Source organism: Macadamia integrifolia, chromosome 3 (genome assembly GCF_013358625.1).
Source record: "Macadamia integrifolia cultivar HAES 741 chromosome 3, SCU_Mint_v3, whole genome shotgun sequence".
In the NCBI taxonomy this organism is placed as follows: domain Eukaryota; kingdom Viridiplantae; phylum Streptophyta; class Magnoliopsida; order Proteales; family Proteaceae; genus Macadamia; species Macadamia integrifolia.
Genome location: NC_056559.1, coordinates 24,324,417 through 24,342,031, shown reverse-complemented (window position 1 = coordinate 24,342,031; position 17,615 = coordinate 24,324,417). Strand labels below are relative to the sequence as shown.

Genomic DNA, 17,615 nt, shown 5'->3' with positions numbered 1-17,615 from the left:
TTCGGCCATCCTTTCTCATAAGGCCAACAAAGCCTCAAGTCCTGATGGCTTCAGTATGCACTTCTTCTCAACATGTTGGAACATCATTAAAAGTGACCTCATTTCTGCAGTGCGTAGTTTTTTCTACAACCAAAACCAAATTGAGGGTATCAACCGCACCTTCCTTTGTCTCATCCCCCAAAAAGGAAGGCATTGTTTCTATGAATGACTTTAGACCCATTTCTCTTTGTAATCTCCTCTACAAATTCATAGCCAGGATCCTAAAAGTCATTGATTCCTTGGTTAGCCCCAATCAATCTGCCTTTATTTCGGGTAGGAGCATCACAGACAATATTATCCTTTGCCATGAGATTGTCCGTGGTTTCGACCGCAAGTCCCATGCCTCGGATGCCCTCCTTAAGATTAACATCCACGAAGTTTTTGATTCGATCAGTTGGGATTTCATTTCAAACATCCTGATCCAAATCCGTTGGATCCGGAGTTGCATCTCCACCCCGCGTTTCTCCGTTCTGGTGAATGGTAGTCCGGTTGGATACTTTCCCTCTGGCCGTGGCATACGTCAAGGATGTCCTCTCTCTCTTTTGTTTTTTTTGCTCTCCTTGGAAGTCCTCTTCAGATCTATTCAATCAGTTACAGACCACCTCATTTCTCCCTTCCGAAATGCACAACCCTTTACCCTTCTCCTCTCCCCTCTGGCTTTTGCTGATGATATCATGATCTTTGTCAAAGTTTATCCCCTCTCTATCTCCACAATCATGTCCACCCTCAAATCATTTGAATCCTTCTTGGGCCTCAGTATCAATCTCCTCAAGTTCAATATCTTCCTTTCTGGGATCTCCCCTGAAGATCATGATCACCTCTCTGAGATCTCAGGTATTTCCCTCGACTCTCTTCCCGTTAAATACCTAGGCCTCCTCATCTCCTCCAGCCTCTCCTCTCATTATTGTGCCCCCATGCTTGACAAGCTTAGGAAAAAGCTCCAACTGTGGAAAGGCAAACTCCTCTCTTTCGCCGATTAGCTCATATTGATTCGTTCGGTCCTTCAGTCCATGTATCTTTACTGGTCTGGAATCTTTGTCCTTCCTGCTTCTGTCATCAAATCCTTTGATGGTCTTCTCTATTCCTTCCTCTTGAAGGGCTCGGATTCCCCTAAATTCCTTAGACCCCTCAGCTGGGGGAAGGTATGCCTTTCTAAATCTGAAGGCGGCCTTAGGATCAGAAGAATCAAAATTGCTAATTCGGTTGGGATCCTCAAGCTCTTCTGGAAGATTGTTTCCAACCACAAGAGCATGTGGGTGGAATGGATCCACTATGGGCTACTCAAGTATAATTCCCTCTGGACTGCCCCTTCCAATTCTGACGCCTCTTGGATCTGGAGAAAGATCCTTGAGCACAGATCCATTGCTCTCACTGCCATCTCCTTTTTCATAGGCAATGGTTAATCCATCTCCCTTTGGAAAGACCCCTGGCACCCTCCGGGCATCCTCTCTCAACTCATCTCCCCCAGGGTTATTTACTCTTCTGGCTTCCCTCCAATTCCTTGGTCTCCCCATAATCTCTCCCTATGGCTGGTCCCCTCTTCCCTCTCCCCCCTTCTCCATGACCTCTGGTCCACCCTCCCTCCTCTCGCCCCTGGGCTCCGAGGAAGGGAAGACAAGTGCATCTGGCTCCCTTCGTCTAATGGAATTTTCTCCTCTGCCTCCGCCTGGTCCTTTATCAGATCTCCTTCTTCAATAGTTCCGTGGCATAAGGTGGTTTGGTTCAAAGGTCACATTCCCCTCCAAAGCTTCACCCTTTGGCGGTGCCTATCCAATTGTCTTCCCACCTAATCCTTCCTCATTCATCGTCATATCTCTGTTAGCCCTTCTGGCCACCTTTGCCCCCATGGCACCGAGGATATCACACATCTCTTCTTCTCCTGCCCCTCTTCTCTCATATCTGGAATTTGGTCCTCGTTAAGTTCTGGCCAACTCGAAGACCTATTCTCCCTTTTGACAGAGAATGGATTTAGATTGACATAACCTTCTCTGGCTCTACTATTTGTGACGCTATGGGCAAAATAGTTTTTTGTGCTACCATAAACCACCTTTGGATGGAACGTAACATTCGTAGATGGACTCCCAAATCCAGATCCCCTGATCAGATTTGGAAGGCTATCTACTTCGACGTTACTTCCAAAGCCCAATCCCTCCACACCCGCCCTGTCCCCACCACTTCCAGAAAACTCCCACATGATCACTTCTTGGAACCTTCAAGTTGATCTCTTCTCCCCCCCCCCCTTGGATAGCTTCTTGGTTAGGCCTCCCCCCCCCCTTTTTTCCTGGCTGAGTTGTCTTTAGTTTTTGTATTTTGTTGTTCTTCCTGTGAGCTCTTTGCTCTTATTTTGTTTTGTTGCCTTATTTCAGTTAGTTGGCTTTGGCCTCCCCCCCCCCCCCCCTTTTCCCTTGTATATTCTTCTCCTCTTGGTAATTAATTATTTATTCATCCAAAGAAAAAAGGTCCAATTGTCTTTGGTCTCTATTTCTACCACATTGAATGGAAGAGGATATAATCCACTATTACCATCAGCTAAAATTGTAGACAAGAGGACCCCACCATACCTACCCTTGAGATGATATTCATCTAGCCCTATAAAAGGTCTACAACAATCCAAATTACATTCTTACATGCTTGAATGCTAACAAATAATCTCTTGAACTAAGGATTTCTAGTAATGTGTTCTCTCTCACAGGGTAATAGCTTGACATGGTACCAGGGTTATCCTTTCTTAATATTTCACCATACATTTTGCATATGCAATAGCATGACTAGATTGATTCACTCCCTCAGCATTCCATACATTTGGTTTATCATGGCAATCATTCTTTTTATACTCATGTCTGGCTTTGTACTAGGCATGGGAGCAATCTTTCTTGCTATCCGCTTATAAGTTACTTTTCTGTTGGTTGTAATTTTGGCATGTATATAGGGGACCTGATTATTTGACCACAAAACTTGTTTTATCATTAGAAAGTGAGGCATGTATCCTCCAATTGCAACCCTCTCCAGAACAAATAGTTATAACCCTAGTCTTCTTATTTTTTATTCTAAAAATATTAACCCCTTCCTGTATGGCATCAAAACATCACGCAAAGCAAACAAAAATCATGAATCATTATTCATACCATGATCTTTGTCATAACGTTGATGATATTCATCAGAATTTTAATCTGACAAGTTATCATCATCTTTGATCGACCATCTATATCCTCGACCCTTATCATAATCAATATCATCATCAATATCATCATCTTTTGAATCAATGTATTTTTTTTATCACTGTCATCTTCACATTCCTTATCACTGTCATTTTCCTCATCAGAAATGCCACAATCAGATTGCATTGTATCATGAACTTCCTTTCCCTTACTCCCAGCAATAACAATAGCATTAGCAATAGCATTGCTCTTAGCCCTGGCACCCATGGTTGGCCGAAGAAGAAATAAGGCCAGAAATAACATTTGTACAAAATTTCGGTCGAAATTTTGACCGAAATTTTGATATCGTTTCGTATCTCGCCTGTCTCGGTACATTCCATGTGTTATAAATACCATATCTCTGTCGAAATTTTGGTATTTCGGTCAAAATTTCGACTCTGTCTCGCTTGTCTCAGTGGTTTCGGTTCCATTTGCATATTTTGAAGGAAAAACACTCCAACAAGCCTCTAATTAGCCATATCATCACCAAGGATTAAAGAATCGATATCGATCGCCGTATCGGTCGGCCAAAATTAAGATACGTATCGGAGGGTATTGTATCGTATCGGAGATACGCTACAGATACGCATATAAATAGATACGAAACACCTTTTTAAACACTTTTGCATAAAAATTTTGTTAAAAAAAGCTATTGATAACATGTATTATGTATAAACACTAAATTGAGGGTATCGTACTAAGAATTCAAGGTTTGTAGTTGTCCCATAAATGTAAAATCCTTGTTTCCAACCTTGATTTTCACTTTAATTATAGAGAAATATGGTTGGCAGCAACTTTGGAACCAAAAACCCTCAAAAAATCGTGTTTTATGAAAAATACCCATTTTGGCCATTATATGACCGTAGTGCACTGTATCGGTACATACCGATACTCACCAATACGTACCGATCAATACTTACCGATACTCACCGATATGTATTGATACTCAACGATACGTACTAATCGATACATACCAATACTCACCGATACGTACCAATACATACCAAAACGTATATTTCACCTCGATTTTATATTTTCCATAGAGTATCAGTATGTATCGATGGTGTATCGGTGCATATTGGTATGTATCGTAGCATATATATCGATACAAAAGTATTTTAAAAATCCCATGTATCGTATCATTGTGTATCGTATAAGTAGACTAAATTTAAGATACGTATCGGAGGGTATCATATCGGTATCGGAGATACTTTAAACCATGATCATCACACATTTTGACTTCCATTGGACTCCTACAAGATCTACACATTCAAAGCTTAGGAAAGATAAAGTTCTTTTTCCAAAACCAGGTAAAATTTTCAGAACAGTTCGACGGTTGCTGCCAAACAAATGTGCAACTCTAAAACAATGTCATGTCCACAATATTTTTGCATTTTTATGTTCTAAGCATGTTTATTAACCTTAAAATAAGTTACCCACCAAGTTTCAAGTCAAAATATGGTCGTTTGACCACCGAAACAAAAAATAAAATAAAATAAAATAAAAAAATACACCATTTCGGCCGAAACGAAACAAAACGAAATTTCAGTTTCTGAACCCACCGAAACACCGAAACGAAACGAAATTTCGAACCTTGCTGGCAACACCTGAAGAGCTACCACCTCTACCTACAGAAACAAACTCTTAGAAAGTGTTCGTACATCAACTTCATTTCTACTTCTCTCCCTAACAGTGATAGCACTCGAATTCTCGGTCCTTCAATTATCGGGAGCACTGCTAGAGGTAGTACTAGATCCCTTACCATTCCACCACCCCTTCTGAGACTTTGCTTTCCAGGCCTCCTACCAGTCACATTTGGACTCACATTACTATCAACCCTCTTTGGGAGGTTTTCTCTAGTAATCACTGAACCTGAATAGTTATTAATGGTATAACCAGGCATAATGCGCTTACTGACATTTAGACCACATACACACCCTAATTATATCCACTCCATCGTGCATAGAAAAAAAACTCATAACAGATTCATCAGAAAACACCTCCATCCCCTCAAGATTAGGTGATATACATTTCTTCCTAAAGGTTACAGTATGAACTAAAGGGACATATTCTCTGATTACAATATTTTATATGTTTCGCACTATCTTCAAGTACGAATATAAGTATGGGTCTACTAATAGCTCTTCGCGTCTCCCTTCATAGATGTATTGCATTTGTACCTAACATATCCATCCTTCAAGTATTTGGTTATAAATAATAAACATTTCAAAATTTCAATACCTCAAATGGATCTCACAATTAAACTGGTACTCTGTTCTTCTTTCAGAGACAAAGTTCGTAGTTCTTCTATGATTTCATAGATACAAATTGAAAAATATTATAACAAAAAGGGAGAAATTAAAAGACTATCATAACAAAACAAGGTTTGTTCCACCTAAGGAGTGGTATAGAGGCTCACCTATGAAAATTTGGTTTCATAGATTGTGAGTTTCCTAAACCCTAAACAAACAGAGTGAAAGAGAACTAGAAAGAGAAGGAGAGAGATAGAGAGGGCAAGAGTCATTCACCATAGTTGTTCTTCACAGTGTCAGAGGTTCTTTTTTTTTTGGGTGAATAAATAATTCATTACCAAACGAAGAGTTTCTTGATTGGAGATTAATGTGTTTGTAGATCGTCGTCGTCTTTTCTTTAAAGGTTTGCAACAAAGGAGAAAGCACCCTGACTTAGAAGGGTAAACTTCTTCAGGGGTTGTTTGACTATTAATAAAATTTTAACCCTGTGACGTAATCACTTAATGGGAATCAAACTAATGGAGTGAATTTATATGTTATTTCGTTATGAAAGTAGGGGTGGTATTTGATATTTCCCAAAATATTTGGTAGCACATGACATTCGTGATAGTTATAGGGGTGGTACAAGAAATTTACCCTAAAAATTTAATATAGAAGAGTGGAATACTATCATTCAACTATCATATATGACATACATATAAATCATCAAAGTGAAGAAACCTTCATAATCAGCATTCATCCAGTACATTACAAAGAAAATACAACTTCAAACCATAAAAAAATAAAACCATTGTAGCCTTAAACCCATCAACATCCAAAACCCAACAACCATAAATCATCCATTAACAAAACTCTCATAAATAAAGATAGCAGTAGAATAGATCAGTCAAGGGTTCAGAAGAGTATAGACTTCCAGAGCGAGGGGCATGAAATAAAATGCCTCTCTTCATTATGGGTCAGACATAATCTTCTTAAGTGTTTTCTCATATAATTCTTCATCTAGCCGTACGTTGACTCAACCACCTCCATAGCTCTATTAACCATGAAAATTGCTCAGCACTCTTGGTTGAAGCAGTAGACAAACTTGCATCCCTTTCTATCCTTGATCTACTCATGTCTTGAATGACTTTACATGCCATTGACCAATCATTGTTCCTACTCGTTTTCTTCGTATTTGGAGTCCTGTCATGCCTATGGCCATTAGTTGGTGTTTGGGTAGACAGGTAGTTCAGGTTGAGTGTCTCCTAACAGATTGACCCCTTCAGTTAAACTAGACTCATCACAAGACTCATTCATACCCCCAACATTATTAGTCTCATTATTTGACAAAGCAGTAGCATTAGTCATATCTCCTTCCCCCATTGAATATTTATCACCGAATACCATGTATAGTTCTGGCCATTGTGGTAGTCTATACTTCTTAAACTGTGCCCAAGTAAGGTTTTCCTGATATACAAAAAGATTCACAATCAGCTAGTGTGCACATGTCATTTCTCTTTATCTTTCAGGAAAAAATACCAATAAAAATTTTCATCATCATAAGTTCATATTAAGGAAGAGAAAAAAAAGGTGTACCCAGTGCACGAGGCTCCAGCATGTGTGAGGCCCAGGGGGCGAGAACTACACATCCTTACCCAGAGAATGTTGAGAGGCTGTTTCTACCGCTTGACCACCAGATCACAACATTCTTACAATTGTTCATCATTTCATCATACCTTTATATGTGTTTCCCATACGGATTCATCATCAATAGTACAAATTGAAGAACTATTCCAACCAAAGCCAGTTTTCTCTATTAACTTCCTAAAATTACTATAATCCTGCCTCAGTTTATTTATCTTGTTCCTCAACTGCCCAGTAATATAGGTGATATCAGTTTTCTCCTTGAACTCATTTATAATATTCCTTCACGGCTCCACCCCACTTTATTAAAAGTAGTGTTAATCCTATTACCTTTGTTAACTTCATTCACCATAATTGAAACAAAAGTGTCTACATTTGTTTGGCTCCACTTTGCATTCTCATTAACAGCTTGTGAACTAGCCATTTTTCTCACTATTTGGCCAAACATAAACATTAATTCTCACTCTTCATCAACATAAAGTTTAACATTTTATCAACATAAATTCTCACATTTCATCAAGTGGATCATTATATGTTGACACCATTAGTCTCACATATTTGCTAAATCACTTGACTTCTTCCAACTTTTTTGCATTCTTCTATTCATTCAACCCTTCTATAGCGTGGATTTCCGTGATTGGAGGTTGAAGGTAATGGTTTTTTCCACCCATAGGGCTAATGTACAGCAGCATTCACATACACAAGCTCTGTGTGTGTGAGAAACTAATTCTTGGAATAGGTATGAAATGGTAAAAATAGCCAGCACAAAAGGGGGGGGTTAAAAAACCATTTTCCAGAAACAAACCCTAGGTTTTGATTGGCCTACAAAAATCTCAGCTTTCGACCAGGTTTCGGTTGAAACCTAAGATGCTTCGGTTTTTTCCAGAGTTGAAACCTGGTTGTAACCCGAAACCAGGAACCTTGCTCAGAACTGAAAAAAAAAAAAAAAAAAAAAAACTACGATTCTAACCTTTCTTTACTGTGGTGACAACCCCCAACCCCCGTCCCTCCTCACCAACCCCCCCCACCCCACCAAAAAAAATATGTATATTTATAAAGGGACGTTTGATAGGGAGTGGTCCATCTGAGTCATAGATGAATACCCACTCCTGCTGTGTATCCATTGCTCCGTCTGGCTGCGAGGGAAATAAAGGGAAGGGAAGTGAAACAAAATCAAATCAATTCTAAAGTGGAATATTTTTTGTAGTTATTACCTCACATGATTGGTTAACTAAGTACAAAACATTTCAAATATGGTTGTTAGATTTTGCTTTACTTTCCAATTAAATCCCTTTGCCTTGAAAAGTAAAATAAATATTGCATTGTAAAGTATAATTACCAATTGTGGTTAGTGTTTTAGGTAGGTTACACAATCATGATTACTTAACTTTCCTTTTTCTTTTCAAAACTGATTCCCCTTCCCTTCCCTTTCCTTCCCTTCCATTTACTTGTAACCAGACGGTGCCTTCATGCAATCTGTATCAGTATCGGACCAGACTGCTCCGATCAATCAGGCTTTTTTCTTGCTGGATCACCTGATCCTTTTTTTTATCCATGCTTGTCCAGACTGGTAATGCCTAGGAACAGTCCTGGTTCCAGAACCAATTTTTAAATCCGTTGATGTACCTTAGGTGGCCCTGCCAGTTACTTGACCATGTTGTGCACTGATCAATCTGATGAGTTTAATCAGCCCTTCATCTATCTGGCATCTAATGCTTGTCAGTATGTGATTGAACGTGCATTGTGCATGCAGTATATGTTCTTCATACAGCTGTCTTGATTTGATGTGTCGTCTATGTAATTGTTCATTAACAAGAAGATAATGGAGTTACTATTCACTGGAAATTTTTATTGCTGAAATAGCATAAGCTTTGGTAATTGTAAATTTTAATCAATAAATGTGCATGAGAAGTCGTAAGGAGTTATTATGCTGTAAAAGACTGCATTTACACAAAATCTCTGAAAGACAAAATAGCCATGCACACAATAGACAACCGTTTAACAGTTGATTGATGACAAGATTCCAGCTAGTCCTGTGGTTGTTTTCCATGGTTGATTGGAATTTGACTCATGCTTGATTTCCAATGAACTAAAAACTGTTTCTATCTTCATACTTGTCTGACTGCACACCCTCATGCACATACGTTATTAAACTGTTATTTATTCAAACAAATAGGATTTCTGTACCGAGTGGATAAATGTCTGATAATAAGAGCATCACATCATTCACCTGTATTTTCTTCCACCTGTTGCAATTAAATAATATGTTTTCCAATCATCCAAATTCACAAGAGGTTTAATAATTGCTGATGTTCTGTGACGTTTATCTATTATTGATGTAGTCTGTCTTTCCAATTTCTAGGTATCCATACATGGCAGTGGTTCTCAACTTTAGCCAGTCGTGGGCTTTGTACTGTCTGGTTCAATTCTATACTGTTACAAAGGATGAATTGGAGCACATTAAACCATTGGCCAAGTTTCTGGTCTTCAAATCAATTGTCTTTTTGACTTGGTGGCAAGGTGTGGCTATTGCAGTTTTCTATGCCTTCGGATTGTTTAAAAGTCCTATAGCTCAAGGGTTAGAGTTCAAATCAAGTGTTCAGGACTTCATCATTTGTATAGAGGTACTCTCTCTGACACACATGCATACATAAACAGTTTTCCCTTCAATCTTTTTTTTATTCCTTTTGTAGTTCTATTAAAATTTCCATTATTTATGCATTTATTTTTTGGGTGAATAAGAAATTCATTACCAAGAGAAAGAAAAAGAACAACAGCCCCAGAAAAGGGGAAGAAGCCAAATATAGAAAGAAGAGCCCCTCCATCAGATCCTAGGAAACAACAATGTGTCCATTCCTTGGGGAATCAATACAAGAGGAGGAAATAGCAAAAAGAAAGAACATTTTTCACATTATGAAGTTTCTTGGCAAAGGCAAGGAGGTGGGTCGAGAAAGCTTGAACTGGGATGACCAGGCATCCTTAACAAGAGACTGAAATGTGGGGTGAGACTGAGAGGACCACATATCGAAATATTTAAAAGGTTTGGGACCAAAAGAAATATAAGGTTGATATTTGAAAGGTTTGGAGCCAAAAGAAATATAAGGTTGAATAAGTCAATTAAAAATGAGTGATCTGATATAACTGGGGGTTCAAAAGTGGCATGGGAGGAGGAGGGTAAAGAGGAAAGTCGGGCCTTATTCACCAGAATTCTATCAAGCTTACAGGCAATCTGAGCTCCACCACTCATTTTATTGTTCCAAGAGAACTTAAGGCCAGACCACCTTAAATTATTGACACCTATGTCTTCAATGCAATCATTAAAGGCACCAACATGTTCCAAATCCAATTGATCATTTCCTTGTTTTTCATGCTCTTATTGAACCACATTGAATTCATCTCCAAGCCCCCAAGGAAGAGAGCCGACTTGGTTGGCAAGACTACAAAGATCTCCTCAAAGAGACATTCTCAAGGAGAGGAATTACAGGCATAAATAACTGTGAGATACAAAAACTGGAGTTCCCCAAACAATTTGAGACATTGAGATGGAGAGACACTGAATTTTACTCGGGTCCCAAAGAAACCAAATATGCCTGTTGCTAAGATGGGAATAATTTGCTAGAAAGGACCAACCAGGAGCAATAGAACCAGCAATACGACCAGAATTAGTGATGCAGTTGGGCGTTGGGTTTAGGAATTTTTTTTGATTTGATTCATTTCTTTCTTTCCTTCTAAAGTTAGAACTTAGTTTGGTAGTACTGTTATTTGAGTGAGATTTTATTTCAAGTTGGGAGATTTTATTTCAGTTGCTAATTTAGGTTAGTTTCCGTTGTTAGGTTTTGATTTTCCTTTTTATAGCCATGTAACACCATAGAGAAAGACAGATTTTGAAGAACTGAATTGAAATTTAATGAATTTTTTTCTTTGGTTGAAGCTATGGCCGAACCCCTCTTTCGCCCTCTGAGATTTTCTCATCTCCTCTCCTCTCCTCCATTCTCTTACTTCCTCTTTATGTCTTCGTCTTTATCCTTATTATTTTCTGGTTTTATTTCAATACCCTGTTCTGGGCTGAAACATCAGGTTATTAGAAGGCTTGGCTGAAGGTTTACTTCCAAGTGGTTGAACCAGAGATTGTGGTGAAGGTTGCTACCTTTCAGGCGACACCAACCCTAGAACAGCTCCTTCGAAACGTGGCTCTGCTGGTGAGAAATCACAACCAGACCCAGATCTGAGTTTGCCACCGCCAAGCCCAGTTGCAGGCTGAATACACTTCAGATCTGGGCTCTTGAGCTTTTGTGGTACCGGATTCATAGACGACTTGCTGCAGTGACCTTTCGTTTGTAGTTTCAGGCCAAGCCGAGGTCTAGTTGAGAAGTCCTCTCGGACTGAAGCTTCTCACAATCGCCTGCCCTATTTTGATCCCAAGGAAGAAGACACTACTTCTGCCTTGAGTTTATATTTTCACCCTCAATTCTGTTTTCCCATATTGCCCTCACCTTTTGACTTTAACCCCTATTATCCGTTCTTTCTATTTTGCTTCATAATTTACCCCAACCCAATAATTACTAATTCCCTTCATATCCCATCATTTACTTTTACTTCCGCTTACCCTTTTATGATCCCTTTTACTACAATTCTGACATGCTATTCTTGGGTTGCGTTATTTGGTAATTAGGTGGGCCCCTAAGCGATCTGATTCCTGCTTTTGGAATCCAGATCTGCATCAAGTAGGCTTCTTAACTCTGGATTCGATTAGAGAAATAAAACTCAAATGCATGGTCTTGAGGAGCAAGAGAACTGCAGAATGCTTTGAGGGGGAGTTCAGACACCAAGTATTCCTAAAACCACCTTGATTTATTGAGTAGTTGAGGGCATCGAAAGCTCCTTGGAGGAGTTGCGGGGCCTTCTAGAATAAGCCCTAGGGTGGGAAGAGGAGCCATGAACCTCGGGACAAGAAGCAGGACGGAATGTCTTTTGCTGGCCTTAACGGGTGAAGGAGAAGAATCCTCGGTTGGGTTGGCAGTTATATGGACCCGGTCAGAAGGGGGTAAATCTGAGATGAGGGATGCTGATAAGTTAGGTGGGTCAAAAGGTTCAACAGTGGGTGGACTAACTTGAGTTACAGAAGTTGGTCCAGAAAAGCAGGTGGGGTCGACGGATGATCCAGAGGGCAAAAGGGGAATATCAATAGTGGAAGAGTCACAAGGCTGATGGATAGTACTGGTGGGGTCCACGAAGTAGTACAAGAAGGGGCTGAATCCTCTCTATTTCCAGAACCGATAGAAGGGTTCTCCAGATTTTTTAGGATCCTTGCTAGAAGACCTTTTTCTTGTAGTAGACGATAACGAAGATGAGCCAGACTTTGAATGAGAGTGATGGTTGGTTGAGGGGGATCTAATCAGAGACCAACTTCTCGAGACACCTCCAGCAGAGATAGTGTTCAAGCTCTGCGACTTCGGGAACAGAGCCAAGGTCGTTATCTTCAACATCGGTCTAAAGGAGCAAATCTGTTGCTACTGATGGTTGCAGCAGAGTTAGCAACCATTAGTTGGAGACAAGGGCCAATAGGAACTTCCTTTGAGGTGCCAAAGGTTTCCCTCCTTGAGGCTGGTAGTGGAGCTTTCGTTGATAAGATTTACCCCTGGAAGCAGATCGGCGAATGGTGATTACTCTATCAGATTGCATAGTAGGAGGGATAGCAGCAGAAGGGTGATTGTCTTGGTGAGTGGAAGGGCTGGATGGAGGATGTTCAGGATTTGGGGAGCATGGGGTGGTTTCGTGTCCAAAAACTTTGCAAATCAAACAATGAGGAGACCAATCAAATATCACATCCTGTTGAAAGGCTTTGTTATCACCATCTTTCACAGCATTGGATGAAGGAACAGCTTCCATGGAAGGAACAGCAATGCATATGCAAGCATAAGCAAGAGGATCACGCCTCATCGTACGAAAATTCAAGTAATGGGGAGCTCTCAGGACTAAGCCAATCAAACTAAGCCCTCCAGAGAGAATGAATCTGGATCGGCATGTCCTATGCTGGTAGATCGATTTGTGACTCCACCAGAAAGCTCGCCTTTTGCGCCACCATCAGCCACATTTGGATGGAGAAAAATCTTCGCAGATGGTCCTCCAACTCTAGATCTTTTGATTTGATTTGGAAGGCCATCTATTTTGATATCTCCTCAAAGCTTAGCTGGGCTCCTCATGGTTCAGTTTCAAACACCCCAGGGAACAGGCTTATTATTGATTACTGGGGCCTTCCTCTTTCTATTCTGTCTCCCCCTTGCTCTTTAATGGGTTGTTCCCCCTCCCCTGCCTAGTGCAGCCCTTGCCTTCTTAGGCTTTGTATATTCCCCCCCGCCCTTTCCCTTGTTTTATATATTTATTTTACCTAAAAAAAAAAAGCCCAGCAGAACACTAGTAGTGCAAAGGAAGCTAAGGGGAAGAGAGGTGAAGTCAATCTTGTTCATTTGCAGTTGACGATCCTAAGGACGAAGTAAGATGGGCTTCCTACCTACTTGCCAAGGGCCTCCTCCTTCAAGAATTCAAGCCCTGTCCAAATCATCTGAGAACCTGAAGATGAAAAATCTATGATTGAGGAGGTGGATGCCAAGGGAACCTTTGACTCTCCATTGCTTGGAGAGGGAAAGTTAACAATATGGAAAGGCGGTTAGGATTCAAGGAAGTGCCCAACCATGGAGTTGCTTTAAAGTTTTGCTTCATCGTCAAGAAGTCCCAAAGGGCATTGAGCAACTTTGGAGTAATTGAAAATGGCTGGAGCGACAAACTGAAGAGGAAGACCATCGTTGGAGAGTGCAAGAAAATGACCAAAGTGGGAGTTCCAGGGAACAGCAAGGTTGGAGGGAGGGGGTGGAGGAGAAGAGGAGGCTGGAAGGAGAGAAGTGGATTGAAAATGGGGCCCTAGGAGATGTCTGACATCCCACCAGGGGAGCCAGCCGGAAGGGCTAGTACTCAGGGAGAGAAGGTTGGAGGGTCATCTACTGCTTGACAAGTTAACTTTCCGATTATTTATGCATTTTAATTACTTATCTTCCTTCACTGGATGGTTTTCCTGAAGGATCACTACTATCACTATTCATCTACAGACCTGAGTTCAACACCAGTAGACCATGCAGTCAAGGAACTTTTTGCAGTTTTGCATTTATCTGTTACCATGCAAGATCTTAGGCTATTTCCATAGTTGTCAAGGCGTCGCCAAGGCGTCTAGGCATTTTTCCTAGGGCCTAGGCGACAATCGCCTTGTTACACTGCATGCAGCCTTGTGTTTTGGCACTTATTTATGCCAAATATCAACTTTACTTAAGATATTATTCATAAATAAGCACCCCCTATTTGAATCCAATAAAAATAGTTTAAAAATCAAATTCTAAAAGAATAAAAATCAACCCCCCAATCCAAAAACTAGATTTTGGTTATAGGGGTGATTTTCAACTTTTAAATACTGGGGTTTTTCTCAATTATGAAAATTTTATAAATTCTATCATGTTAAAACATTGCTAAAAACCAAAAGTCCGGTAAAATAATCTTTTTTTTTTATATCCATAAAATTATTTTCATTCAGGCGATTTTAACAGCATTCGTGCACTTAAAAATAAGTTTGACTAGAGCATAATTTTGTCATTACAACTCAGATTTAAGTAATCTTAGACTTGTTGGAAAGCTGGTTTTGTATTATGACTAATACAAAAAGTCTCATGTAAAAATAAAATCATTTGACCAGTCAAACTTATAATAGAACAAGTGCATTTCTCTAAATTTTGATTTTTTGTAACTTAATATGACTTAAAGTTAATTTTTTAAGATTTAATATGGCTAAATGTTTATTTTTAATGACTTGATGTTGCTTAATCTTGATTTTTTATGATATAAGGTATATATAGCTTCCTAAATAATGTTAGAAAATAGGAAAAATAAAAAATAACACTTTGTCGCCTTGTTCGCCTTAATGCGGGCGCCTTCTCGCCTAAGCGCTTAGACAACCCTCCACCGCCTTGGTTTGCATTGGCGCCATGACAACTATGGTTATTTCATTAGTATGATTATATTAATCTTACTCCAATTTTCTTCCATTGTACCACCAATTGCACCTTGTCTTACCTACCATTTGTGCTTCTGTACATGGTGTATCTGCTTGGTTGGTCATTCTCGTTGTCTGTTCTTGTACCTTCAAGTCTCAACCTAAGTATTTAACCACTTTTCCCTTCTATTTTATTAGATTTGTTTTGGTGACACATGATCTGCATTGCATTTTTCATCTCCCATGTGTGTTTGATGATCAATGCCGGCTATGAAGCTATGTGGAAAGCCGGTGAACTTCCATTGGTACTCTTATCTATATACCTCATGCTAAAGCTATAAGGGGAGGAGGATTGAAAATATTCACCCAATCCATCATAAAGTTTCGTAATGACTTAGAATTGTTGTTTTCATTCTATAGTTCAAAGTTTCGACAATATATTTCAATTTGACAGTTGTCGAAATATAATGGCATGCCAACTGAAGGATCTTCAATGCTTCTTTTTTTTTTTTTTGGCCAAATTGGACCATACTTTTGTTGCCATAGCAGCCATTACAGTTGTACATTTCGGTCATTTTGGTGGTATATTTCAGTTTCGACCAGGGTTCGAAATCCCATTCGAAACTGAATCTTGAACCTTCCTGCATTCAGACACATTCACCCCACCAACCCACCACTGAAACTCCCCCAACCCCAAAGCAAAGACACATAGAGACATTAATATTGTGTGTTATTGTGGAGGAGTATACACTTACGTTAACAGGATTTGCAAGCTCTACCTCTTCTGCACCTGCTTTTGTGATTTTTGACATTTGTTGGTGTCTTCAATTGGTTCTACTATCTTTTTTCTTTCTTTGGTGAGAAATAAAAATAAGACGTGAAAGATTTTATCTTTTCTGCAGCTACGATGATCGGTCAAGAAAGGTCTGAAATGGCTTCAGGCTTAAGAGTTAAGTAGAAGAAAAAGTTCAGTAGTTGGGATTGTAATGCAAATAACAGTAAAAAAATTGAGATGATAGAAATATCTAGCAGAATAGGATCATCAAAATAAAGAATAAGACAGAATTGGGGAGAGATCTGATAACTGAAGAGATAGAGAGTTCAGATTGGCCTAATACCCTGGTCAAGTGTCTTTCTTTATCAGTAGAATAGGTTGGTATAATATCACAGAGATATAATGGCTGGACAAGCCTGCGTGGGCATTGGGCAAGTACTAGTACTGCAAGGATTATTAAATAGTAGTTCAGCACCGGAACTAGAGCAGCTCAACTCAGTAGAAAAGAACAGAATTTTAGAGAACTAGAGCTCAAGATACAGAATGTAGAAGTTGAAGCAATACAGCACGATTTATGACCAGAGAGGTCATGGCGAGGGCAGCAGCAGTGCGAGGAGGTGCTGGAGACATGAGGCAGCAACAGTTGGTCGCAAGAACGTGTGGTGGAAGAAAAACAGGCAGCAGAGGAAGGCACAGTGGGTTAGGTAGGGTTAGTAGTGCATGGTGCAGGGTTCAGTCTACCATGCTAGACTAGGAGGCAAGAGCCCCCAAGGGCAGCAGTGGAGAATAGGAATAAAAACAAAAAAGAGAAAAATAGCGTTTGGGGCTCTAATACCAAGTTGAGACTCAGGTTTAAGAATGATTTGACTTGTCAATAATGACAGAGGTCAGATTTATTTATAATGAGATTACATCATAACAAATAAAGTAAGGTGTCACTCACTAAGCATCCTTATCTAAGACAACTATACCACAGTAATTATGGTTATTAACTTGTTACCATGGTAGCTATGGTTATCTCAACCCAATACGATACCCGATACTAATACTTTAAACCTTGTGTAATCTCTTGGAGAAGAAGCTTTTTCAAGAAAGTTTATGTGCGAAGTTTTGGGGTTAATGCTAGAGAAGAGGACAATGCATTTATACGAGTTAATCTATAGTTTCGGCCACTTCACTACCAAGTGCCTTGCCTAGTCAGTCCATAGTTCATTGTGACATTCTCTTAGGGCGACCATGGCAACATAAAGCCTGATATTCTTCTCTTTGATACCGTTAAAGGTGAAACAAGGAGGGAGAACTTTTCTGATGTTGCCTCATGTGTTGATGTATATGCCTTGACGACGATAAATTTCTCTTCCTGTTATGAGCCAAGTTATTCTCCCCATTTATGGAGTTGCAGTCCAACCATCGTCCTAGAGATACATGCCACCTCGTCATTGAATTTATTACAAGGGCATCATGGGTTCATGACTTGAGCCGAAGGAGTCGAGTGCTTTTAGAGCGGGAGGGCTGATGCTGTTGTTGGATTTACTAGTTTTTTTTTTTTTTTTTTTTTAGTTACCAAGAGAAAGAAACTATACAATTGGAGGAAAAGAGGGTGGGGAAGGCAATTAGCCAGCCAAAAGAGAGGGGAGAAGCAACTACACAATCCAAAAGAGAGATTCACTATTTTTTTTTTTTTTTTTTTTGAA

At 39.7% G+C, this 17,615-nt stretch overlaps 1 pseudogene; it reads left to right on the top strand.

The window, feature by feature from the left end:
• LOC122072629 overlaps positions 1-17,615 on the top strand; it is a 147,836-nt pseudogene that overhangs the window by 114,434 nt on the left and 15,787 nt on the right.